Source organism: Eschrichtius robustus, chromosome 1 (assembly GCF_028021215.1).
Source record: "Eschrichtius robustus isolate mEscRob2 chromosome 1, mEscRob2.pri, whole genome shotgun sequence".
NCBI classification, from domain to species: Eukaryota; Metazoa; Chordata; class Mammalia; order Artiodactyla; family Eschrichtiidae; genus Eschrichtius; species Eschrichtius robustus.
This window is the reverse complement of record NC_090824.1, coordinates 145,119,507-145,144,177: the sequence shown is the minus strand read 5'-3', so window position 1 is coordinate 145,144,177 and position 24,671 is coordinate 145,119,507. Positions and strand designations below refer to the sequence as shown.

At 55.1% G+C, this 24,671-nt stretch overlaps 9 non-coding genes across 9 annotated transcripts; all 9 read right to left on the bottom strand.

Annotated features, from left to right (window-relative positions):
* Positions 1-370: 370 nt before the first annotated feature.
* Positions 371-462, bottom strand: LOC137777900 (small nucleolar RNA SNORD116). Its single transcript, XR_011076671.1, has one exon. It is a non-coding gene; the product is annotated as a small nucleolar RNA SNORD116 (small nucleolar RNA).
* Positions 463-3,389: 2,927 nt separating this feature from the next.
* On the bottom strand, positions 3,390-3,480 carry LOC137777110 (small nucleolar RNA SNORD116). The gene has a single exon (XR_011076436.1). It is a non-coding gene; the product is annotated as a small nucleolar RNA SNORD116 (small nucleolar RNA).
* A 2,408-nt stretch (positions 3,481-5,888) lies between these two features.
* Positions 5,889-5,980, bottom strand: LOC137778712 (small nucleolar RNA SNORD116). Its single transcript, XR_011076982.1, has one exon. It is a non-coding gene; the product is annotated as a small nucleolar RNA SNORD116 (small nucleolar RNA).
* A 2,927-nt stretch (positions 5,981-8,907) lies between these two features.
* Positions 8,908-8,999, bottom strand: LOC137753652 (small nucleolar RNA SNORD116). The gene has a single exon (XR_011071536.1). It is a non-coding gene; the product is annotated as a small nucleolar RNA SNORD116 (small nucleolar RNA).
* A 2,408-nt stretch (positions 9,000-11,407) lies between these two features.
* On the bottom strand, positions 11,408-11,499 carry LOC137777895 (small nucleolar RNA SNORD116). Its single transcript, XR_011076668.1, has one exon. It is a non-coding gene; the product is annotated as a small nucleolar RNA SNORD116 (small nucleolar RNA).
* A 2,927-nt stretch (positions 11,500-14,426) lies between these two features.
* On the bottom strand, positions 14,427-14,518 carry LOC137776784 (small nucleolar RNA SNORD116). Its single transcript, XR_011076321.1, has one exon. It is a non-coding gene; the product is annotated as a small nucleolar RNA SNORD116 (small nucleolar RNA).
* Positions 14,519-16,926: 2,408 nt separating this feature from the next.
* Positions 16,927-17,018, bottom strand: LOC137777890 (small nucleolar RNA SNORD116). The gene has a single exon (XR_011076666.1). It is a non-coding gene; the product is annotated as a small nucleolar RNA SNORD116 (small nucleolar RNA).
* A 2,927-nt stretch (positions 17,019-19,945) lies between these two features.
* LOC137753977 (small nucleolar RNA SNORD116) lies at positions 19,946-20,037 on the bottom strand. The gene has a single exon (XR_011071663.1). It is a non-coding gene; the product is annotated as a small nucleolar RNA SNORD116 (small nucleolar RNA).
* Positions 20,038-22,444: 2,407 nt separating this feature from the next.
* On the bottom strand, positions 22,445-22,536 carry LOC137777883 (small nucleolar RNA SNORD116). The gene has a single exon (XR_011076665.1). It is a non-coding gene; the product is annotated as a small nucleolar RNA SNORD116 (small nucleolar RNA).
* Between the last annotated feature and the right edge of the window lie 2,135 nt (positions 22,537-24,671).

Below are 24,671 nucleotides of genomic sequence, written 5' to 3'. Positions count from 1 at the left end.
GCCAGGACTCCTTCTCTGACCCTGAGTGCAGAGACTTCTGTTTCCTTGCGGGAACAAGGCAACAACCTGAGCTTGATGGTGGCCTGTAGGTCTCGAGGGCAAGCCAGAGGAGTACCAGTGGCTCATGCTTCCTTTCATACCCGCATGCTGACCGCGGCAGGGGATAGCAGTTTTGGCTAGACTCAGGTGCCCAGAGACGTCAAGTTGTCCTTAGCCTTCCCACGTAGATGGACATCCCAGGCTCCTCTCCACATGGCTCTTTCTGCACGAGAAGCCCGCCACCCTCAACTTGAACAATGTTGCTGCGCGAGCCCACAGTAGCAAATGCGACATGGACCTCTCCCTAATTTTCCTTTGGGAGCCACGTGCTGGACCTCAGTTAGGATGAGAAGATGGTAGGTATTGCTCATTCATTTTGTTTAGATTTCGAAGGAATGCATTTATGGGAGTCATCACCGATCCACGCAGCTGCTCAAAGGCTGGACGTGCAAAGTCGCGGACTGTCAGCAAGCTCAATCCTCTCAGCAGTAGGGAGCGGCCAGACTCGAGCCACGGGGCAGAAAGTGCACCCAAGTCTCAGGGCATCGGAGCTCGGGTGCCCCAGGAAGCGCCCGGAATGTGACGGTGTAGTCTCGTCGCACAAGTCCCCGTGGCCAAACATCTAGGTTTCTTCAAAGAAGTTCCGTTTACCCCCACAAGGTTTCTACCACGAACCTTGTCAAGCCAGAGGCGATGCCCTTGGGTCGTACAGAAAGCTATTGGCATTGGAGATATTCCAATGCCCAAACTGGCACGGCAAACCCTTGCAGCAACTGGGTAACTTTCCCTGCCGCCTTGTATTTTCGCCCCCGGGCCCGTCAGTGACATGACTTCGGAGAAACCTGAGACCCATTCATTGGTTCAGAGTGCCAAGCAGTGCATTTATGGGAGTCATCATCAATCCACCTGCTCAAAGGCTGCACGTTCAAAGTTGCAGGCTCCACCGCAGGGCAGCCAACGATCTCAATCATGTCAGCAGTCAGGAGCGGCCAGAGCCGACCCACGGGGCTGCCAATGGAGCTAAGGATCATGGCATCGGATCTCGGGTGCCACTGGAAGAGGCAAGAAGGTGAGGGTGTAGTCTCAGGGCACAAGTCCCCGTGGCCAAACATCTAGGTTTCTGCAAAGAATTTCCACTCACCAGCACAAGGTTCCTACGAGGATCCTCAAGTACTTCACGCCAAAATCACTCTGAGACTCTTTTGCCTCGACTTGCCTCAACTTGCCGCACTGTCCTCACTTCTCCGGGTACAATGGACTATACAGAGGGCCCAATGCTGCTGCAGGTGTTTGTTCCCGGGCACTCCACCACCTGCCTCAGTGTGACAGAACACAGGGATGTTTGAGAAAAGTGAACGGGGGCACAGAGGCAAAGGGTGATACCGCCCAGCGATGTGCGCTCTATCTCCCATCAACATTTCATTTGCAGCCCATCATATCTGTGTGTCCACAGCCAAACGTGAATGCTTCGTGGCACGGATGCCTTCAGAGTGCACGGGCATCAACACAAAGAGCACGGCCGTCCATCAAACCCCTGGTATGGGCCTTGAACTTCCCCGCCTGAGCCGCCTCCCCACCGACACAGCATAGGGATGTCACCCTGAACCGCTGAGACAGCCTCAGGGGAAACGGGATTACTCAGCGTAAGAGCCACTGCCCTCTGGGGAACCAAACCACTCCTGGCGCATACGCTTCCACACAGTGGACTCTCCCTCAAGGGGAAATGTGGTCCCCGAGATCTTCCACAAGGGAACGGCCCTTCGCCAAATGGGAGGACCTCCCACAAAAGCAGCTTGTAGGGACCGGTGACAAAACACACCAGAGGAACTCCTGGACTGAACAATGGAGATTCACCTGTAGCCATACTTCCTGGCCTGCTGCCAAGACTGGCAACCTACCCTTGGGCCACACACAAAGCTAATCGCATGGGAACCATTCCGATGCTCAACGCGGCGGGGAAACCCTTGCAGCAATGGTGTAACTTGCAGTGGTGTCTGGTACTTTCACACTCTGGGACCATCAGTGACGTGACATTGGGGAAACCGTGAGGCCCAGGTACTCTACAAGCAACTTGTTACCCACAGCCATGCAACGAGAGAACCCAGACAACAGCCTAGACACTTGAACCGGTATGACATGTCTGGCCTGTGGCCAGGCTCGCCGGATACCACAGTCTCGACGCACCAGCGGGTGGCAGGAAAAATGACACCCACGCCACACATCCTCTCCTGCCCTTAAAACTGTAGCCTTTCCTTGGCAGCCGACTCCCTTGTTTCTGCATGGTTGCGCCCAATGACCTCCTGGTAGAGCTCCAATCCTCAGGGAACGCTCTGTGGGCCGGGTAGAGAAATGATGCTTGGCTGTCCTCAGGAACACCTTCACGTCTCCAACACAGGGGGAACGTGGCCAGACAGGGACAAAACACCCCAAGGCCTCCAAATCGGCCCCCATGAGAAGACACCATACTGTGCCATGAAGGCAACCTTTCGCTGGACAAGGACCCGCCATGAAGCAAATCGGCCAAGGAGAGGAAAGAGGCGGGACAGTCCACAAATGTGCTCCCGTATTCTCTCCCTACACGTGCCTCCAGATGCTCCTGAGGGAATCCCAAATGTGTTCCGGGAACCCCATGGCCACCGTCGATCTATCCACCCAACAGTAAACCTGTGGGCTTAGCCAGCCATCTCACGTCTCTCTTTCACTCGCCTTACCTTAATCTCTCTCCACCGGGATCCCAACGTGTCACGGCAAGATGCCAGAGCCACCCCTCACCAAGGAAGCTTGCCGTGACCAAGCTTGACTAAGGCATTTTCCAGCCCCTTCACACAGCACACACAAGCAGGACACAACCCGCGGAGGAGCCATCAGATTGCCTAAACTCCCAGGAACAGTGGCCCATTTGATTTCTCCCCTCATCAGGAGAAACCTAAATTTCATATGGTCTCCCAAGCAGAACATGACAAAGAAGCCTGCCCTAGGCCTGGAATCCTGTTCTGACCCTGAGCCTACAGACTTCTGTTTCTTTGAGGCCACAAGGCAATGACCAGCAGGTGGGGGCAGCCTGTAGAACTCAAGCGCAGGTGGCAGAACCAGCAAAGGCGCACGCTTCCTCTCCTACCTGCATGCTGAACCGTGGCAGGGGACAGCAGTCCTGGCTAGACCAAGGAACCCAGAGACGGCACGCTGTCCTACGCCTTCCCGCCTGTATTGGCATCCCAGGCTCCTTTCCCAATGGCTCTTCACCCCATGAGATGACCACAACCCTCAACTTGAACAACGTGGCTGTGGACACCCACGGCCGCAAATGAAATGTGAACCTCTCCCTACTTTCCTTTTGGGAGCCACGTGCTGGACCTCAGTTCCAAAGAGGAGACGGTAGGGATTTCTCCCTATTTTGTTCAGATTTCCAAGGAATGCATTTGTGGGAGTCATCATCGATCCAAGCACATGCTCAAACGTTGGACATGCAAAGTTGCAGATTCCACCATGGGACGGCCAGCGAGCTAAATCATATCAGCGTACAGAAGTGGCCAGAGCCGAGCCATGGGTCAGGAAATGCAGCCAGTTCTCAGGGCATCAAAGCTCGTGTTCCCCGAGAAAAGACCAGAAGGTGAGGGTGTAGCGCCGGTGCACACGTTCGCGTCGCCAAACCTTTAGGTTTAGCAAAGAAGTGTCGCTTACCGCAACAAGGGTTAAAGCAGGATCCTCATGGAATGCACGCCAGGACCCCTCCGAGACTCCTTCGCCTGGCCTCGCCTTGCCACGCCGTCCTCCTTTCAACGGGTATCAGGGATTATACGGATGGCCCCAGGCTGCTGCTGGCATTCTTTCCCTGGCATTCCACCTGGCTCGGGTGAGAGAACACACGCAGGCTTGAGGAGGGTGCACGGGCGCAGCGAGGGAAAGGTCGATACCACCCAGTGATGTGTGTTCTATCTCTCCTCAACATTTCATTTGCTATCCATCTTGCCTGTGTGTACGCACCCAAACGTGAAAGCATCGTGGCACATGCGCCTACAGAGCGTGCGGCCATCAGGACAAAGAGCGCCGCCGCCCAACAAGACCCTGGTCTCGGGCCCTGAAATTCCTCTCCTGAGCAATCTGCCCTGCATCACAGCAAAACGATGTCTTCCTGATCCCCTGAGAAACCCTCAGGACAACTGGGCCCCCTTAGCCTAAGAACAAGTGCCCTCCTTGGCAATAAACGCGCCCTTGGCACTTATGATTCCACACAGTGGACACACCCTCAAGGGGAGAGATCTTCCACAAGGGAAGGGCCCTTGGCTGAATATGAGGACCTCCATCAAAAGCGGCTCGTAGGGACCCGTGACAAAGGGCACCTGAGGAACGCCTGGACTGATCAAGGGAGACTCACCAGCAGGCATACTTCCTGGTCTCCTGCCAAGCCAGAGGAACTTCCTAGGACCGCCACCAAAGCTAATGGCAAGGGAGCCATTCCAATGCCCAAAGTGGCGGGGCAAACCCTTGCAGCAACTGGGTATCTTATCGTAGCACCTTGCACATTGTCTTTCTTCCTTTCAAGGACAAGACCTTGGAGAAACCATGAGATCCAGGTCCTCCAGGACCAACGTGTCACCCACAGCCGTGCAATGAGGGAACGCCTCCAACATCCTGGACCCTTGAACCGGCATGACTTCTCTGGCTTGAAGCCATGCATGCTGGAGATCACAGGCTCGCAGCACCAGAAGGCGGCAGGACAAAATGACCCCTGCAGCACACTTTCACTCCAGCCCTTAAACCTGTAGCATTTCCTTGGCAGCCAACTCGCTTCTTTCTGCATGGTTGGGCCCAAAGACCTCCGGGGAGAGCTCCAAACCTCCGGGAATGCTATGCCGACTGGGTATAGCAATGACGCTGGGCTGTCCTAAGGAACACCTTAACATCCTCAACATAGGGGCAAGGAGGCCACACAGGGACAAAACATCCCAACGGCTCCAAATCGGGCCCAGTGAGAAGACACCATACTGTGCCGTGAAGGCACCATTCACTGGAACAAGGACCCGCCGTGAAGCACATTGAGAAAGGAGAGGAAAAGGTTGGGATGGTCCATGAATGTGCACCTGTATTCCTTCCCTACACGGGACTCCAAATGCTCCTGAAGATATCCCAAAAGAGTTCCGGGAACCCTATGTCCACCGACCATCTATCCACCCAACAGTAAGCCTGTGGGCTTAGCCAACACTCTCACGTGTATTTCCCGCTCGCCTTGCCTTCCTCTCTCCACCAGGACCCAAACGAATCCACCCCTCACCTAAGTAGCTTGATGTCCCCTGGATTTGCCTAAGGCATTTTCCAACCTCTCCACACACAACACACAAGCAGGACACAACCCAAGGAGGAGCCAACAGCGTCGCCCAAATCCGTGGGACGGTGGCCCATTTGATTTCCCCTGACCATCAGGGCAAAAGTAAACTACATCCCACCTCCCAAGCTGAACATGACATAGAAGCCTGGCCTAGCCAGGACTCCTTCTCTGACCCTGAGTGCAGAGACTTCTGTTTCCTTGCGGGAACAAGGCAACGACCTGAGCTCGAGGGTGGCCTGTAGGTCTCGAGGGTAAGCCAGAGGAGTACCAGTGGCTCATGCTTCCTTTCATACCCGCATGCTGACCGCGGCAGGGGATAGCAGTTTTGGCTAGACTCAGGTGCCCAGAGACGTCAAGTTGTCCTTAGCCTTCCCACGTAGATGGACATCCCAGGCTCCTCTCCACATGGCTCTTTCTGCACGACAAGCCCGCCACCCTCAACTTGAACAATGTTGCTGCGCGAGCCCACGGTAGCAAATGCGACATGGACCTCTCCCTAATTTTCCTTTGGGAGCCACGTGCTGGACCTCAGTTAGGATGAGAAGATGTTAGGTATTGCTCATTCATTTTGTTTAGATTTCGAAGGAATGCATTTATGGGAGTCATCACCGATCCACGCAGCTGCTCAAAGGCTGGACGTGCAAAGTCGCGGACTGTCAGCAAGCTCAATCCTCTCAGCAGTAGGGAGCGGCCAGACTCGAACCACGGGGCAGAAAGTGCACCCAAGTCTCAGGGCATCGGAGCTCGAGTGCCCCAGGAAGCGCCCGGAATGTGACGGTGTAGTCTCGCCGCACAAGCCCCCGTGGCCAAACATCTAGGTTTCTTCAAAGAAGTTCCGTTTACCCCCACAAGGTTTCTACCAGGAACCTTGTCAAGCCAGAGGCGATGCCCTTGGGTCGTACAGAAAGCTATTGGCATTGGAAATATTCCAATGCCCAAACTGGCAGGGCAAACCCTTGCAGCAACTGGGTAACTTGCCCTGGCGCCTTGTATTTTCGCCCCCGGGCCCGTCAGTGACATGACTGCGGAGAAACCTGAGACCCATTCATTGGTTCAGAGTGCCAAGCAGTGCATTTATGGGAGTCATCATCAATCCACCTGCTCAAAGGCTGCACGTTCAAAGTTGCAGGCTCCACCGCAGGGCAGCCAACGATCTCAATCATGTCAGCAGTCAGGAGCGGCCAGAGCCGACCCACGGGGCTGCCAATGGAGCTAAGGATCATGGCATCGGATCTCGGGTGCCACTGGAAGAGCCAAGAAGTTGAGGGTGTAGTCTCAGGGCACAAGTCCCCGTGGCCAAACATCTAGGTTTCTGCAAAGAATTTCCACTCACCACCACAAGGTTCCTACGAGGATCCTCAAGTACTTCACGCCAAAATCACTCTGAGACTCTTTTGCCTCGACTTGCCTCAACTTGCCACACTGTCCTCACTTCTCCAGGTACCATGGACTATACAGAGGGCTCCATGCTGCTGCAGGTGTTTGTTCCCGGGCACTCCACCACCTGCCTCAGTGTGACAGAACACAGGGATGTTTGAGAAAAGTGAACGGGGGCACAGAGGCAAAGGGTGATACCGCTCAGCGATGTGCGCTCTATCTCCCCTCAACATTTAATTTGCAGCCCATCATGTCTGTGTGTCCACAGCCAAACGTGAATGCTTCGTGGCACGGATGCCTTCAGAGTGCACGGGCATCAACACAAAGAGCACGGCCGTCCATCAAACCCCTGGTATGGGCCTTGAACTTCCCCGCCTGAGCCGCCTCCCCACCGACACAGCATAGGGATGTCACCCTCAACCGCTGAGACAGCCTCAGGGGAAATGGGATTACTCAGCGTAAGAGCCACTGCCCTCTGGGGAACCAAACCACTCCTGGCGCATACGCTTCCACGCAGTGGACTCTCCCTCAAGGGGAAATGTGGTCCCTGAGATCTTCCACAAGGGAACGGCCCTTGGCCAAATGGGACGACCTCCCACAAAAGCAGATTGTAGGGACCGGTGACAAAACACACCAGAGGAACTCCTGGACTGAACAATGGAGATTCACCTGTAGCCATACTTCCTGGCCTGCTGCCAAGACTGGCAACCTACACTTGGCCCACACACAAAGCTAATGGCATGGGAACCATTCCGATGCTCAACGCGGCGGGGAAACCCTTGCAGCAATGGTGTAACTTGCAGTGGTGTCTGGTACTTTCACACTCTGGGACCATCAGTGACGTGACATTGGGGAAACCGTGAGGCCCAGGTACTCTGCAAGCAACTTGTTACCCACAGCCATGCAACGAGAGAACCCAGACAACAGCCTAGACACTTGAACCGGTATGACTTGTCTGGCCTGTGGCCAGGCTCGCCGGATACCACAGTCTCGACGCACCAGCGGGTGGCAGGAAAAATAACACCCACGCCACACATCCTCTCCTGCCCTTAAAACTGTAGCCTTTCCTTGGCAGCCGACTCCCTTGTTTCTGCATGGTTGCGCCCAATGACCTCCTGGTAGAGCTCCAATCCTCAGGGAACGCTATGTGGGCCGGGTAGAGAAATGATGCTTGGCTGTCCTCAGGAACACCTTCACGTCTTCAACACAGGGGGAACGTGGCCAGACAGGGACAAAACACCCCAAGGCCTCCAAATCGGCCCCCATGTGAAGACACCATACTGTGCCATGAAGGCAACCTTTCGCTGGACAAGGACCCGCCATGAAGCAAATCGGCCAAGGAGAGGAAAGAGGCGGGACAGTCCACAAATGTGCTCCCGTATTCTCTCCCTACACGTGCCTCCAGATGCTCCTGAGGGAATCCCAAATGTGTTCCGGGAACCCCATGGCCACCGTCGATCTATCCACCCACCAGTAAACCTGTGGGCTTAGCCAGCCATCTCACGTCTCTCTTTCACTCGCCTTACCTTAATCTCTCTCCACCGGGATCCCAACGTGTCACGGCAAGATGCCAGAGCCACCCCTCACCAAGGAAGCTTGCCGTGACCAAGCTTGACTAAGGCATTTTCCAGCCCCTTCACACAGCACACACAAGCAGGACACAACCCGAGGAGGAGCCATCAGATTGCCTAAACTCCCAGGAACAGTGACCCATTTGATTTCTCCCCTCATCAGGAGAAACCTAAATTGCATATGGTCTCCCAAGCAGAACATGACAAAGAAGCCTGCCCTAGGCCTGGAATCCTGTTCTGACCCTGAGCCTACAGACTTCTGTTTCTTTGAGGCCACAAGGCAATGACCAGCAGATGGGGGCAGCCTGTTGAACTCAAGCACAGGTGGCAGAACCAGCAATGGCGCACGCTTCCTCTCCTACCTGCATGCTGAACCGTGGCAGGGGACAGCAGTCCTGGCTAGACCAAGGAACCCAGAGACGGCACGCTCTCCTACGTCTTCCCGCCTGTATTGGCATCCCAGGCTCCTTTCCCAATGGCTCTTCTCCCCATGAGATGACCACAACCCTCAACTTGAACAACGTGGCTGTGGACACCCACGGCCGCAAATGCAATGTGAACCTCTCCGTACTTTCCTTTTGGGAGCCACGTGCTGGACCTCAGTTCCAACGAGGAGACGGTAGGGATTTCTCCCTCATTTTGTTCAGATTTCCAAGGAAAGCATTTGTGGGAGTCATCATCGATCCAAGCACATGCTCAAACGTTGGACATGCAAAGTTGCAGATTCCACCATGGGACGGCCAGCGAGCTAAATCATATCAGCGTACAGAAGTGGCCAGAGCCGAGCCATGGGTCAGGAAATGCAGCCAGTTCTCAGGGCATCAAAGCTCGTGTTCCCCGAGAAAAGACCAGAAGGTGAGGGTGTAGCGCCGGTGCACACGTTCGCGTCGCCAAACCTTTAGGTTTAGCAAAGAAGTGTCGCTTACCGCAACAAGGGTTAAAGCAGGATCCTCATGGAATGCACGCCAGGACCCCTCCGAGACTCCTTCGCCTGGCCTCGCCTTGCCACGCCGTCCTCCTTTCAACGGGTATCAGGGATTATACGGATGGCCCCAGGCTGCTGCTGGCATTCTTTCCCTGGCATTCCACCTGGCTCGGGTGAGAGAACACACGCAGGCTTGAGGAGGGTCCACGGGCGCAGCGAGGGAAAGGTCGATACCACCCAGTGATGTGTGTTCTATCTCTCCTCAACATTTCATTTGCTATCCATCTTGCCTGTGTGTACGCACCCAAACGTGAAAGCATCGTGGCAAATGCGCCTACAGAGCGTGCGGCCATCAGGACAAAGAGCGCCGCCGCCCAACAAGACCCTGGTCTCGGGCCCTGAAATTCCTCTCCTGAGCAATCTGCCCTGCATCACAGCAAAACGATGTCTTCCTGATCCCCTGAGAAACCCTCAGGACAACTGGGCCCCCTTAGCCTAAGAACAAGTGCCCTCCTTGGCAATAAACACGCCCTTGGCACTTATGATTCCACACAGTGGACACACCCTCAAGGGGAGAGATCTTCCACAAGGGAAGGGCCCTTGGCTTAATATGACGACCTCCATCAAAAGCGGCTCGTAGGGACCCGTGACAAATGGCACCTGAGGAACGCCTGGACTGATCAAGGGAGACTCACCAGCAGGCATACTTCCTGGTCTCCTGCCAAGCCAGAGGAACTTCCTAGGACCACAACCAAAGCTAATGGCAAGGGAGCCATTCCAATGCCCAAAGTGGCGGGGCAAACCCTTGCAGCAACTGGGTATCTTATCGTAGCACCTTGCACATTGTCTTTCTTCCCTTCAAGGACAAGACCTTGGAGAAACCATGAGACCCAGGTCCGCCAGAACCAACGTGTCACCCACAGCCGTGCAATGAGGGAACGCCTCCAACATCCTGGACCCTTGAACCGGCATGACTTCTCTGGCTTGAAGCCATGCATGCTGGAGATCACAGGCTTGCAGCACCAGAAGGCGGCAGGACAAAATGACCCCTGCAGCACACTTTCACTCCAGCCCTTAAACCTGTAGCATTTCCTTGGCAGCCAACTCGCTTCTTTCTGCATGGTTGGGCCCAAAGACCTCCGGGGAGAGCTCCAAACCTCAGGGAATGCTATGCCGACTGGGTATAGCAATGACGCTGGGCTGTCCTAAGGAACACCTTAACATCCTCAACATAGGGGCAAGGAGGCCACACAGGGACAAAACATCCCAACGGCTTCAAATCGGGCCCAGTGAGAAGACACCATACTGTGCCGTGAAGGCACCATTCACTGGAACAAGGACCCGCCGTGAAGCACATTGAGAAAGGAGAGGAAAAGGTTGGGATGGTCCATGAATGTGCACCTGTATTCCTTCCCTACACGGGACTCCAAATGCTCCTGAAGATATCCCAAAAGAGTTCCGGGAACCCTATGTCCACCGACCATCTATCCACCCAACAGTAAGCCTGTGGGCTTAGCCAACACTCTCACGTGTATTTCCCGCTCGCCTTGCCTTCCTCTCTCCACCAGGACCCAAACGAATCCACCCCTCACCTAAGTAGCTTGATGTCCCCTGGATTTGCCTAAGGCATTTTCCAACCTCTCCACACACAACACACAAGCAGGACACAACCCAAGGAGGAGCCAACAGCGTCGCCCAAATCCGTGGGACGGTGGCCCATTTGATTTCCCCTGACCATCAGGGCAAACGTAAACTACATCCCACCTCCCAAGCTGAACATGACATAGAAGCCTGGCCTGGCCAGGACTCCTTCTCTGACCCTGAGTGCAGAGACTTCTGTTTCCTTGCGGGAACAAGGCAACGACCTGAGCTCGAGGGTGGCCTGTAGGTCTCGAGGGCAAGCCAGAGGAGTACCAGTGGCTCATGCTTCCTTTCATACCCGCATGCTGACCGCGGCAGGGGATAGCAGTTTTGGCTAGACTCAGGTGCCCAGAGACGTCAAGTTGTCCTTAGCCTTCCCACGTAGATGGACATCCCAGGCTCCTCTCCACATGGCTCTTTCTGCACGACAAGCCCGCCACCCTCAACTTGAACAATGTTGCTGCGCGAGCCCACGGTAGCAAATGCGACATGGACCTTTCCCTAATTTTCCTTTGGGAGCCACGTGCTGGACCTCAGTTAGGATGAGAAGATGGTAGGTATTGCTCATTCATTTTGTTTAGATTTCGAAGGAATGCATTTATGGGAGTCATCACCGATCCACGCAGCTGCTCAAAGGCTGGACGTGCAAAGTCGCGGACTGTCAGCAAGCTCAATCCTCTCAGCAGTAGGGAGCGGCCAGACTCGAGCCACGGGGCAGAAAGTGCACCCAAGTCTCAGGGCATCGGAGCTCGGGTGCCCCAGGAAGCGCCCGGAATGTGACGGTGTAGTCTCGCCGCACAAGCCCCCGTGGCCAAACATCTAGGTTTCTTCAAAGAAGTTCCGTTTACCCCCACAAGGTTTCTACCAGGAACCTTGTCAAGCCAGAGGCGATGCCCTTGGGTCGTACAGAAAGCTATTGGCATTGGAGATATTCCAATGCCCAAACTGGCAGGGCAAACCCTTGCAGCAACTGGGTAACTTGCCCTGGCGCCTTGTATTTTCGCCCCCGGGCCCGTCAGTGACATGACTGCGGAGAAACCTGAGACCCATTCATTGGTTCAGAGTGCCAAGCAGTGCATTTATGGGAGTCATCATCAATCCACCTGCTCAAAGGCTGCACGTTCAAAGTTGCAGGCTCCACCGCAGGGCAGCCAACGATCTCAATCATGTCAGCAGTCAGGAGCGGCCAGAGCCGACCCACGGGGCTGCCAATGGAGCTAAGGATCATGGCATCGGATCTCGGGTGCCACAGGAAAAGCCAAGAAGGTGAGGGTGTAGTCTCAGGGCACAAGTCCCCGTGGCCAAACATCTAGGTTTCTGCAAAGAATTTCCACTCACCAGCACAAGGTTCCTACGAGGATCCTCAAGTACTTCACGCCAAAATCACTCTGAGACTCTTTTGCCTCGACTTGCCTCAACTTGCCACACTGTCCTCACTTCTCCAGGTACCATGGACTATACAGAGGGCTCCATGCTGCTGCAGGTGTTTGTTCCCGGGCACTCCACCACCTGCCTCAGTGTGACAGAACACAGGGATGTTTGAGAAAAGTGAACGGGGGCACAGAGGCAAAGGGTGATACTGCCCAGCGATGTGTGCTCTATCTCCCCTCAACATTTCATTTGCAGCCCATCATGTCTGTGTGTCCACAGCCAAACTTGAATGCTTCGTGGCACGGATGCCTTCAGAGTGCACGGGCATCAACACAAAGAGCACGGCCGTCCATCAAACCCCTGGTATGGGCCTTGAACTTCCCCGCCTGAGCCGCCTCCCCAACGACACAGCATAGGGATGTCACCCTGAACCGCTGAGACAGCCTCAGGGGAAATGGGATTACTCAGCGTAAGAGCCACTGCCCTCTGGGGAACCAAACCACTCCTGGCGCATACGCTTCCACGCAGTGGACTCTCCCTCAAGGGGAAATGTGGTCCCTGAGATCTTCCACAAGGGAACGGCCCTTGGCCAAATGGGACGACCTCCCACAAAAGCAGATTGTAGGGACCGGTGACAAAACACACCAGAGGAACTCCTGGACTGAACAATGGAGATTCACCTGTAGCCATACTTCCTGGCCTGCTGCCAAGACTGGCAACCTACCCTTGGCCCACACACAAAGCTAATGGCATGGGAACCATTCCGATGCTCAACGCGGCGGGGAAACCCTTGCAGCAATGGTGTAACTTGCAGTGGTGTCTGGTACTTTCACACTCTGGGACCATCAGTGACGTGACATTGGGGAAACCGTGAGGCCCAGGTACTCTGCAAGCAACTTGTTACCCACAGCCATGCAACGAGAGAACCCAGACAACAGCCTAGACACTTGAACCGGTATGACTTGTCTGGCCTGTGGCCAGGCTCGCCGGATACCACAGTCTCGACGCACCAGCGGGTGGCAGGAAAAATAACACCCACGCCACACATCCTCTCCTGCCCTTAAAACTGTAGCCTTTCCTTGGCAGCCGACTCCCTTGTTTCTGCATGGTTGCGCCCAATGACCTCCTGGTAGAGCTCCAATCCTCAGGGAACGCTATGTGGGCCGGGTAGAGAAATGATGCTTGGCTGTCCTCAGGAACACCTTCACGTCTTCAACACAGGGGGAACGTGGCCAGACAGGGACAAAACACCCCAAGTCCTCCAAATCGGCCCCCATGAGAAGACACCATACTGTGCCATGAAGGCAACCTTTCGCTGGACAAGGACCCGCCATGAAGCAAATCGGCCAAGGAGAGGAAAGAGGCGGGACAGTCCACAAATGTGCTCCCGTATTCTCTCCCTACACGTGCCTCCAGATGCTCCTGAGGGAATCCCAAATGTGTTCCGGGAACCCCATGGCCACCGTCGATCTATCCACCCACCAGTAAACCTGTGGGCTTAGCCAGCCATCTCACGTCTCTCTTTCACTCACCTTACCTTAATCTCTCTCCACCGGGATCCCAACGTGTCACGGCAAGATGCCAGAGACACCCCTCACCAAGGAAGCTTGCCGTGACCAAGCTTGACTAAGGCATTTTCCAGCCCCTTCACACAGCACACACAAGCAGGACACAACCCGAGGAGGAGCCATCAGATTGCCTAAACTCCCAGGAACAGTGGCCCATTTGATTTCTCCCCTCATCAGGAGAAACCTAAATTGCATATGGTCTCCCAAGCAGAACATGACAAAGAAGCCTGCCCTAGGCCTGGAATCCTGTTCTGACCCTGAGCCTACAGACTTCTGTTTCTTTGAGGCCACAAGGCAATGACCAGCAGGTGGGGGCAGCCTGTAGAACTCAAGCGCAGGTGGCAGAACCAGCAGTGGCGCACGCTTCCTCTCCTACCTGCATGCTGAACCGTGGCAGGGGACAGCAGTCCTGGCTAGAACAAGGAACCCAGAGACGGCACGCTGTCCCACGCCTTCCCGCCTGGATTGGCATCCCAGGCTCCTTTCCCAATGGCTCTTCTCCCCATGAGATGACCACAACCCTCAACCTGAACAACGTGGCTGTGGACACCCACGGCCGCAAATACAATGTGAACCTCTCCCTACTTTCCTTTTGGGAGCCACGTGCTGGACCTCAGTTCCAACGAGGAGACGGTAGGGATTTCTCACTCATTTTGTTCAGATTTCCAAGGAATGCACTTGTGGGAGTCATCATCGATGGAAGCACATGCTCAAACGTTGGACATGCAAAGTTGCAGATTCCACCATGGGCCGGCCAGCGAGCTGAATCATATCAGCGTACAGAAGTGGCCAGAGCCGAGCCATGGGTCAGGAAATGCAGCCAGTTCTCAGGGCATCTAAGCTCGTGTTCCCCGAGAAAAGACCAGAAGGTGAGGGTGTAGCCCCGGTGCACACGTTCCCGTCGCCAACCCTTTAGGTTTAGCAAAGAAGTGTCGCTTACCGCAACAAGGGTTAAAGCAGGATCCTCATGGAATGCACGCCAGGACCCCTCCGAGACTCCTTCGCCTGGCCTCGCCTTGCCACGCCGTCCTCCTTTCAACGGGTATCAGGGATTATACGGATGGCCCCAGGCTGCTGCTGGCATTCTTTCCCTGGCATTCCACCTGGCTCGGGTGAGAGAACACACGCAGGCTTGAGGAAGGTGCACGGGCGCAGCGAGGGAAAGGTCGATACCACCCAGTGATGTGTGTTCTATCTCTCCTCAACATTTCATTTGCTGTCTATCTTGCCTGTTTGTACGCACCCAAACGTGAAAGCATCGTGGCACAGGCGCCTTCACAGCGTGCGGCCATCAGGACAAAGAGCGCCGCCGGCCAACAACACCCTGGTCTCGGGCCCTGAAATTCCTCTCCTGAGCAATCTGCCCTGCATCACAGCAAAACGATGTCTTCCTGATCCCCTGAGACACCCTCAGGACAACTGGGCCCCCTCAGCCTAAGAGCAAGTGCCCTCTTTGGCAACAAACACGCCCTTGGCACTTATGATTCCACACAGTGGACACACCCTCAAGGGGAGAGATCTTCCACAAGGGAAGGGCCCTTGGCCGGATATGACGACCTCCATCAAAAGCGGCTCGTAGGGACCCGTGACAAAGGGCACCTGAGGAACGCCTGGACTGATCAAGGGAGACTCACCAGCAGGCATACTTCCTGGTCTCCTGCCAAGCCAGAGGAACTTCCTAGGACCGCAACCAAAGCTAATGGCAAGGGAGCCATTCCAATGCCCAAAGTGGCGGGGCAAACCCTTGCAGCAACTGGTTATCTTATCGTAGCACCTTGCACATTGTCTTTCTTCCCTTCAAGGACAAGACCTTGGAGAAACCATGAGACCCAGGTCCGCCAGAACCAACGTGTCACCCACAGCCGTGCAATGAGGGAACGCCTCCAACATCCTGGACCTTTGAACCGGCATGACTTCTCTGGCTTGAAGCCATGCATGCTGGAGATCACAGGCTCGCAGCACCAGAAGGCGGCAGGACAAAATGACCCCTGCAGCACACTTTCACTCCAGCCCTTAAACCTGTAGCATTTCCTTGGCAGCCAACTCGCTTCTTTCTGCATGGTTGGGCCCAAAGACCTCCGGGGAGAGCTCCAAACCTCAGGGAATGCTATGCCGACTGGGTATAGCAATGACGCTGGGCTGTCCTAAGGAACACCTTAACATCCTCAACATAGGGGCAAGGAGGCCACACAGGGACAAAACATCCCAACGGCTCCAAATCGGGCCCAGTGAGAAGACACCATACTGTGCCGTGAAGGCACCATTCACTGGAACAAGGACCCGCCGTGAAGCACATTGAGAAAGGAGAGGAAAAGGTTGGGATGGTCCATGAATGTGCACCTGTATTCTTTCCCTACACGGGACTCCAAATGCTCCTGAAGATATCCCAAAAGAGTTCCGGGAACCCTATGTCCACCGACCATCTATCCACCCAACAGTAAGCCTGTGGGCTTAGCCAACACTCTCACGTGTATTTCCCGCTCGCCTTGCCTTCCTCTCTCCACCAGGACCCAAACGAATCCACCCCTCACCTAAGTAGCTTGATGTCCCCTGGATTTGCCTAAGGCATTTTCCAACCTCTCCACACACAACACACAAGCAGGACACAACCCAAGGAGGAGCCAACAGCGTCGCCCAAATCCGTGGGACGGTGGCCCATTTGATTTCCCCTGACCATCAGGGCAAACGTAAACTACATCCCACCTCCCAAGCTGAACATGACATAGAAGCCTGGCCTGGCCAGGACTCCTTCTCTGACCCTGAGTGCAGAGACTTCTGTTTCCTTGCGGGAACAAGGCAACGACCTGAGCTCGAGGGTGGCCTGTAGGTCTCGAGGGCAAGCCAGAGGAGTACCAGTGGCTCATGCTTCCTTTCATACCCGCATGCTGACCGCGGCAGGGGATAGCAGTTTTGGCTAGACTCAGGTGCCCAGAGACGTCAAGTTGTCCTTAGCCTTCCCACGTAGATGGACATCCCAGGCTCCTCTCCACATGGCTCTTTCTGCACGACAAGCCCGCCACCCTCAACTTGAACAATGTTGCTGCGCGAGCCCACGGTAGCAAATGCGACATGGACCTCTCCCTAATTTTCCTTTGGGAGCCACGTGCTGGACCTCAGTTAGGATGAGAAGATGGTAGGTATTGCTCATTCATTTTGTTTAGATTTCGAAGGAATGCATTTATGGGAGTCATCACCGATCCACGCAGCTGCTCAAAGGCTGGACGTGCAAAGTCGCGGACTGTCAGCAAGCTCAATCCTCTCAGCAGTAGGGAGCGGCCAGACTCGAGCCACGGGGCAGAAAGTGCACCCAAGTCTCAGGGCATCGGAGCTCGGGTGCCCCAGGAAGCGCCCGGAATGTGACGGTGTAGTCTCGCCGCACAAGCCCCCGTGGCCAAACATCTAGGTTTCTTCAAAGAAGTTCCGTTTACCCCCACAAGGTTTCTACCAGGAACCTTGTCAAGCCAGAGGCGATGCCCTTGGGTCGTACAGAAAGCTATTGGCATTGGAGATATTCCAATGCCCAAACTGGCAGGGCAAACCCTTGCAGCAACTGGGTAACTTGCCCTGGCGCCTTGTATTTTCGCCCCGGGGCCCATCAGTGACATGACTGCGGAGAAACCTGAGACCCATTCATTGGTTCAGAGTGCCAAGCAGTGCATTTATGGGAGTCATCATCAATCCACCTGCTCAAAGGCTGCACGTTCAAAGTTGCAGGCTCCACCGCAGGGCAGCCAACGATCTCAATCATGTCAGCAGTCAGGAGCGGCCAGAGCCGACCCACGGGGCTGCCAATGGAGCTAAGGATCATGGCATCGGATCTCGGGTGCCACTGGAAGAGCCAAGAAGGTGAGGGTGTAGTCTCAGGGCACAAGTCCCCGTGGCCAAACATCTAGGTTTCTGCAAAGAATTTCCACTCACCAGCACAAGGTTCCTACGAGGATCCTCAAGTACTTCACGCCAAAATCACTCTGAGACTCTTTTGCCTCGACTTGCCACAACTTGCCACACTGTCCTCACTTCTCCAGGTACCATGGACTATACAGAGGGCTCCATGCTGCTGCAGGTGTTTGTTCCCGGGCACTCCACCACCTGCCTCAGTGTGACAGAACACAGGGATGTTTGAGAAAAGTGAACGGGGGCACAGAGACAAAGGGTGATACCGCCCAGCGATGTGCGCTCTATCTCCCCTCAACATTTCATTTGCAGCCCATCATGTCTGTGTGTCCACAGCCAAACGTGAATGCTTCGTGGCACGGATGCCTTCAGAGTGCACGGGCATCAACACAAAGAGCACGGCCGTCCATCAAACCCCTGGTATGGGCCTTGAACTTCCCCGCCTGAGCCGCCTCCCCACCGACACAGCATAGGGATGTCACCCTCAACCGCTGAGACAGCCTCAGGGGAAATGGGATTACTCAGCGTAAGAGCCACTGCCCTCTGGGGAACCAAACCACTCCTGGCGCATACGCTTCCACGCAGTGGACTCTCCCTCAAGGGGAAATGTGGTCCCTGAGATCTTCCACAAGGGAACGGCCCTTGGCCAAATGGGACGACCTCCCACAAAAGCAGATTGTAGGGACCGGTGACAAAACACACCAGAGGAACTCCTGGACTGAACAATGGAGATTCACCTGTAGCCATACTTCCTGGCCTGCTGCCAAGACTGGCAACCTACCCTTGGCCCACACACAAAGCTAATGGCATGGGAACCATTCCGATGCTCAATGCGGCGGGGAAACCCTTGCAGCAATGGTGTAACTTGCAGTGGTGTCTGGTACTTTCACACTCTGGGACCATCAGTGACGTGACATTGGGGAAACCGTGAGGCCCAGGTACTCTGCAAGCAACTTGTTACCCACAGCCATGCAACGAGAGAACCCAGACAACAGCCTAGACACTTGAACCGGTATGACTTGTCTGGCCTGTGGCCAGGCTCGCCGGATACCACAGTCTCGACGCACCAGCGGGTGGCAGGAAAAATGACACCCACGCCACACATCCTCTCCTGCCCTTAACACTGTAGCCTTTCCTTGGCAGCCGACTCCCTTGTTTCTGCATGGTTGCGCCCAATGACCTCCTGGTAGAGCTCCAATCCTCAGGGAACGCTATGTGGGCCGGGTAGAGAAATGATGCTTGGCTGTCCTCAGGAACACCTTCACGTCTTCAACACAGGGGGAACGTGGCCAGACAGGGACAAAACACCCCAAGGCCTCCAAATCGGCCCCCATGAGAAGACACCATACTGTGCCATGAAGGCAACCTTTCGCTGGACAAGGACCCGCCATGAAGCAAATCGGCCAAGGAGAGGAAAGAGGCGGGACAGTCCACAAATGTGCTCCCGTATTCTCTCCCTACACGTGCCTCCAGATGCTCCTGAGGGAATCCCAAATGTGTTCCGGGAACCCCATGGCCACCGTCGATCTATCCACCCACCAGTAAACCTGTGGGCTTAGCCAGCCATCTCACGTCTCTCTTTCACTCGCCTTACCTTAAACTCTCTCCACCGGGATCCCAACGTGTCACGGCAAGATGCCAGAGCCACCCCTCACCAAGGAAGCTTGCCGTGACCAAGCTTGACTAAGGCATTTTCCAGCCCCTTCACACAGCACACACAAGCAGGACACAACCCACGGAGGAGCCATCAGATTGCCTAAACTCCCAGGAACAGTGGCCCATTTGATTTCTCCCCTCATCAGGAGAAACCTAAATTGCATATGGTCTCCCAAGCAGAACATGACAAAGAAGCCTGCCCTAGGCCTGGAATCCTGTTCTGACCCTGAGCCTACAGACTTCTGTTTCTTTGAGGCCACAAGGCAATGACCAGCCGGTGGGGGCAGCCTGTAGAACTCAAGCGCAGGTGGCAGAACCAGCAATGGCGCACGCTTCCTCTCCTACCTGCATGCTGAACCGTGGCAGGGGACAGCAGTCCTGGCTAGAACAAGGAACCCAGAGACGGCACGCTGTCCCACGCCTTCCCGCCTGGATTGGCATCCCAGGCTCCTTTCCCAATGGCTCTTCTCCCCATGAGATGACCACAACCCTCAACTTGAACAACGTGGCTGTGGACACCCACGGCCGCAAATGCAATGTGAACCTCTCCCTACTTTCCTTTTGGGAGCCACGTGCTGGACCTCAGTTCCAACGAGGAGACGGTAGGGATTTCTCACTCATTTTGTTCAGATTTCCAAGGAATGCACTTGTGGGAGTCATCATCGATCGAAGCACATGCTCAAACGTTGGACATGCAAAGTTGCAGATTCCACCATGGGACGGCCAGCGAGCTGAATCATATCAGCGTACAGAAGTGGCCAGAACCGAGCCATGGGTCAGGAAATGCAGCCAGTTCTCAGGGCATCTAAGCTCGTGTTCCCCGAGAAAAGACCAGAAGGTGAGGGTGTAGCCCCGGTGCACACGTTCCCGTCGCCAAACCTTTGGGTTTAGCACAGAAGTGTCGCTTACCGCAACAAGGGTTAAAGCAGGATCCTCATGGAATGCATGCAAGGACCCCTCCGAGACTCCTTCGCCTGGCCTGGCCTTGCCACGCCGTCCTCCTTTCAACGGGTATAGGGATTATACGGATGGCCCCAGGCTGCTGCTGGCATTCTTTCCCTGGCATTCCACCTGGCTCGGGTGAGAGAACACACGCAGGCTTGAGGAGGGTCCACGGGCGCAGCGAGGGAAAGGTCGATACCACCCAGTGATGTGTGTTCTATCTCTCCTCAACATTTCATTTGCTGTCCATCTTGCCTGTGTGTACGCACCCAAACGTGAAAGCATCGTGGCACATGCGCCTACAGAGCGTGCGGCCATCAGGACAAAGAGTGCCGCCGACCAACAAGACCCTGGTCTCGGGCCCTGAAATTCCTCTCCTGAGCAATCTGCCCTGCATCACAGCAAAACGATGTCTTCCTGATCCCCTGAGACACCCTCAGGACAACTGGGCCCCCTCAGCCTAAGAACAAGTGCCCTCTTTGGCAACAAACACGCCCTTGGCACTTATGATTCCACACAGTGGACACACCCTCAAGGGGAGAGATCTTCCACAAGGGAAGGGCCCTTGGCCGAATATGACGACCTCCATCAAAAGCGGCTCGTAGGGACCCGTGACAAAGGGCACCTGAGGAACGCCTGGACTGATCAAGGGAGACTCACCAGCAGGCATACTTCCTGGTCTCCTGCCAAGCCAGAGGAACTTCCTAGGACCGCAACCAAAGCTAATGGCAAGGGAGCCATTCCAATGCCCAAAGTGGCGGGGCAAACCCTTGCAGCAACTGGGTATCTTATCGTAGCACCTTGCACATTGTCTTTCTTCCCTTCAAGGACAAGACCTTGGAGAAATCATGAGACCCAGGTCCTCCAGAACCAACGTGTCACCCACAGCCGTGCAATGAGGGAACGCCTCCAACATCCTGGACTCTTGAACCGGCATGACTTCTCTGGCTTGAAGCCATGCATGCTGGAGATCACAGGCTCGCAGCACCAGAAGGCGGCAGGACAAAATGACCCCTGCAGCACACTTTCACTCCAGCCCTTAAACCTGTAGCATTTCCTTGGCAGCCAACTCGCTTCTTTCTGCATGGTTGGGCCCAAAGACCTCCGGGGAGAGCTCCAAACCTCAGGGAATGCTATGCCGACTGGGTATAGCAATGACGCTGGGCTGTCCTAAGGAACACCTTAACATCCTCAACATAGGGGCAAGGAGGCCACACAGGGACAAAACATCCCAACGGCTCCAAATCGGGCCCAGTGAGAAGACACCATACTGTGCCGTGAAGGCACCATTCACTGGAACAAGGACCCGCCGTGAAGCACATTGAGAAAGGAGAGGAAAAGGTTGGGATGGTCTATGAATGTGCACCTGTATTCCTTCCCTACACGGGACTCCAAATGCTCCTGAAGATATCCCAAAAGAGTTCCGGGAACCCTATGTCCACCGACCATCTATCCACCCAACAGTAAGCCTGTGGGCTTAGCCAACACTCTCACGTGTATTTCCCGCTCGCCTTGCCTTCCTCTCTCCACCAGGACCCAAACGAATCCACCCCTCACCTAAGTAGCTTGATGTCCCCTGGATTTGCCTAAGGCATTTTCCAACCTCTCCACACACAACACACAAGCAGGACACAACCCAAGGAGGAGCCAACAGCGTCACCCAAATCCGTGGGACGGTGGCCCATTTGATTTCCCCTGACCATCAGGGCAAACGTAAACTACATCCCACCTCCCAATCTGAACATGACATAGAAGCCTGGCCTGGCCAGGACTCCTTCTCTGACCCTGAGTGCAGAGACTTCTGTTTCCTTGCGGGAACAAGGCAACGACCTGAGCTCGAGGGTGGCCTGTAGGTCTCGAGGGCAAGCCAGAGGAGTACCAGTGGCTCATGCTTCCTTTCATACCCGCATGCTGACCGCGGCAGGGGATAGCAGTTTTGGCTAGACTCAGGTGCCCAGAGACGTCAAGTTGTCCTTAGCCTTCCCACGTAGATGGACATCCCAGGCTCCTCTCCACATGGCTCTTTCTGCACGACAAGCCCGCCACCCTCAACTTGAACAATGTTGCTGCGCGAGCCCACGGTAGCAAATGCGACATGGACCTCTCCCTAATTTTCCTTTGGGAGCCACGTGCTGGACCTCAGTTAGGATGAGAAGATGGTAGGTATTGCTCATTCATTTTGTTTAGATTTCGAAGGAATGCATTTATGGGAGTCATCACCGATCCACGCAGCTGCTCAAAGGCTGGACGTGCAAAGTCGCGGACTGTCAGCAAGCTCAATCCTCTCAGCAGTAGGGAGCGGCCAGACTCGAGCCACGGGGCAGAAAGTGCACCCAAGTCTCAGGGCATCGGAGCTCGGGTGCCCCAGGAAGCGCCCGGAATGTGACGGTGTAGTCTCGCCACACAAGTCCCCGTGGCCAAACATCTAGGTTTCTTCAAAGAAGTTCCGTTTACCCCCACAAGGTTTCTACCAGGAACCTTGTCAAGCCAGAGGCGATGCCCTTGGGTCGTACAGAAAGCTATTGGCATTGGAGATATTCCAATGCCCAAACTGGCAGGGCAAACCCTTGCAGCAACTGGGTAACTTGCCCTGGCGCCTTGTATTTTCGCCCCCGGGCCCGTCAGTGACATGACTGCGGAGAAACCTGAGACCCATTCATTGGTTCAGAGTGCCAAGCAGTGCATTTATGGGAGTCATCATCAATCCACCTGCTCAAAGGCTGCACGTTCAAAGTTGCAGGCTCCACCGCAGGGCAGCCAACGATCTCAATCATGTCAGCAGTCAGGAGCGGCCAGAGCCGACCCACGGGACTGCCAATGGAGCTAAGGATAATGGCATCGGATCTCGGGTGCCACTGGAAGAGCCAAGAAGGTGAGGGTGTAGTCTCAGGGCACAAGTCCCCGTGGCCAAACATCTAGGTTTCTGCAAAGAATTTCCACTCACCAGCACAAGGTTCCTATGAGGATCCTCAAGTACTTCACGCCAAAATCACTCTGAGACTCTTTTGCCTCGACTTGCCTCAACTTGCCGCACTTTCCTCACTTCGCCAGGTACCATGGACTATACAGAGGGCCCCATGCTGCTGCAGGTGTTTGTTCCCGGGCACTCCACCACCTGCCTCAGTGTGACAGAACACAGGGATGTTTGAGAAAAGTGAACGGTGGCACAGAGGCAAAGGGTGATACCGCCCAGCGATGTGCACTCTATCTCCCCTCAACAATTCATTTGCAGCCCATCATGTCTGTGTGTCCACAGCCAAACGTGAATGCTTCGTGGCACGGATGCCTTCAGAGTGCACGGGCATCAACACAAAGAGCACGACCGTCCATCAAACCCCTGGTATGGGCCTTGAACTTCCCCGCCTGAGCCGCCTCCCCACCGACACAGCATAGGGATGTCACCCTGAACCGCTGAGACACCCTCAGGGGAAATGGGATTACTCAGCGTAAGAGCCACTGCCCTCTGGGGAACCAAACCACTCCTGGCGCATACGCTTCCACACAGTGGACTCACCCTCAAGGGGAAATGTGGTCCCTGAGATCTTCCACAAGGGAACGGCCCTTGGCCAAATGGGACGACCTCCCACAAAAGCAGCTTGTAGGGACCGGTGACAAAACACACCAGAGGAACTCCTGGACTGAACAATGGAGATTCACCTGTAGCCATACTTCCTGGCCTGCTACAAGACTGGCAACCTACCCTTGGCCCACACACAAAGCTAATGGCATGGGAACCATTCCGATGCTCAACGCGGCGGGGAAACCCTTGCAGCAATGGCGTAACTTGCAGTGGTGTCTGGTACTTTCACACTCTGGGACCATCAGTGACGTAACATTGGGGAAACCGTGAGGCCCAGGTACTCTGCAAGCAACTTGTTACCCACAGCCATGCAACGAGAGAACCCAGACAACAGCCTAGACACTTGAACCGGTATGACTTGTCTGGCCTGTGGCCAGGCTCGCCAGATACCACAGTCTCGACGCACCAGCGGGTGGCAGGAAAAATGACACCCACGCCACACATCCTCTCCTGCCCTTAAAACTGTAGCCTTTCCTTGGCAGCCGACTCCCTTGTTTCTGCATGGTTGCTCCCAATGACCTCCTGGTAGAGCTCCAATCCTCAGGGAACGCTATGTGGGCCGGGTATAGAAATGATGCTTGGCTGTCCTCAGGAACACCTTCACGTCTTCAACACAGGGGAAACGTGGCCAGACAGGGACAAAACACCCCAAGGCCTCCAAATCGGCCCCCATGAGAAGACACCATACTGTGCCATGAAGGCAACCTTTCACTGGACAAGGACCCGCCATGAAGCAAATCGGCCAAGGAGAGGAAAGAGGCGGGACAGTCCACAAATGTGC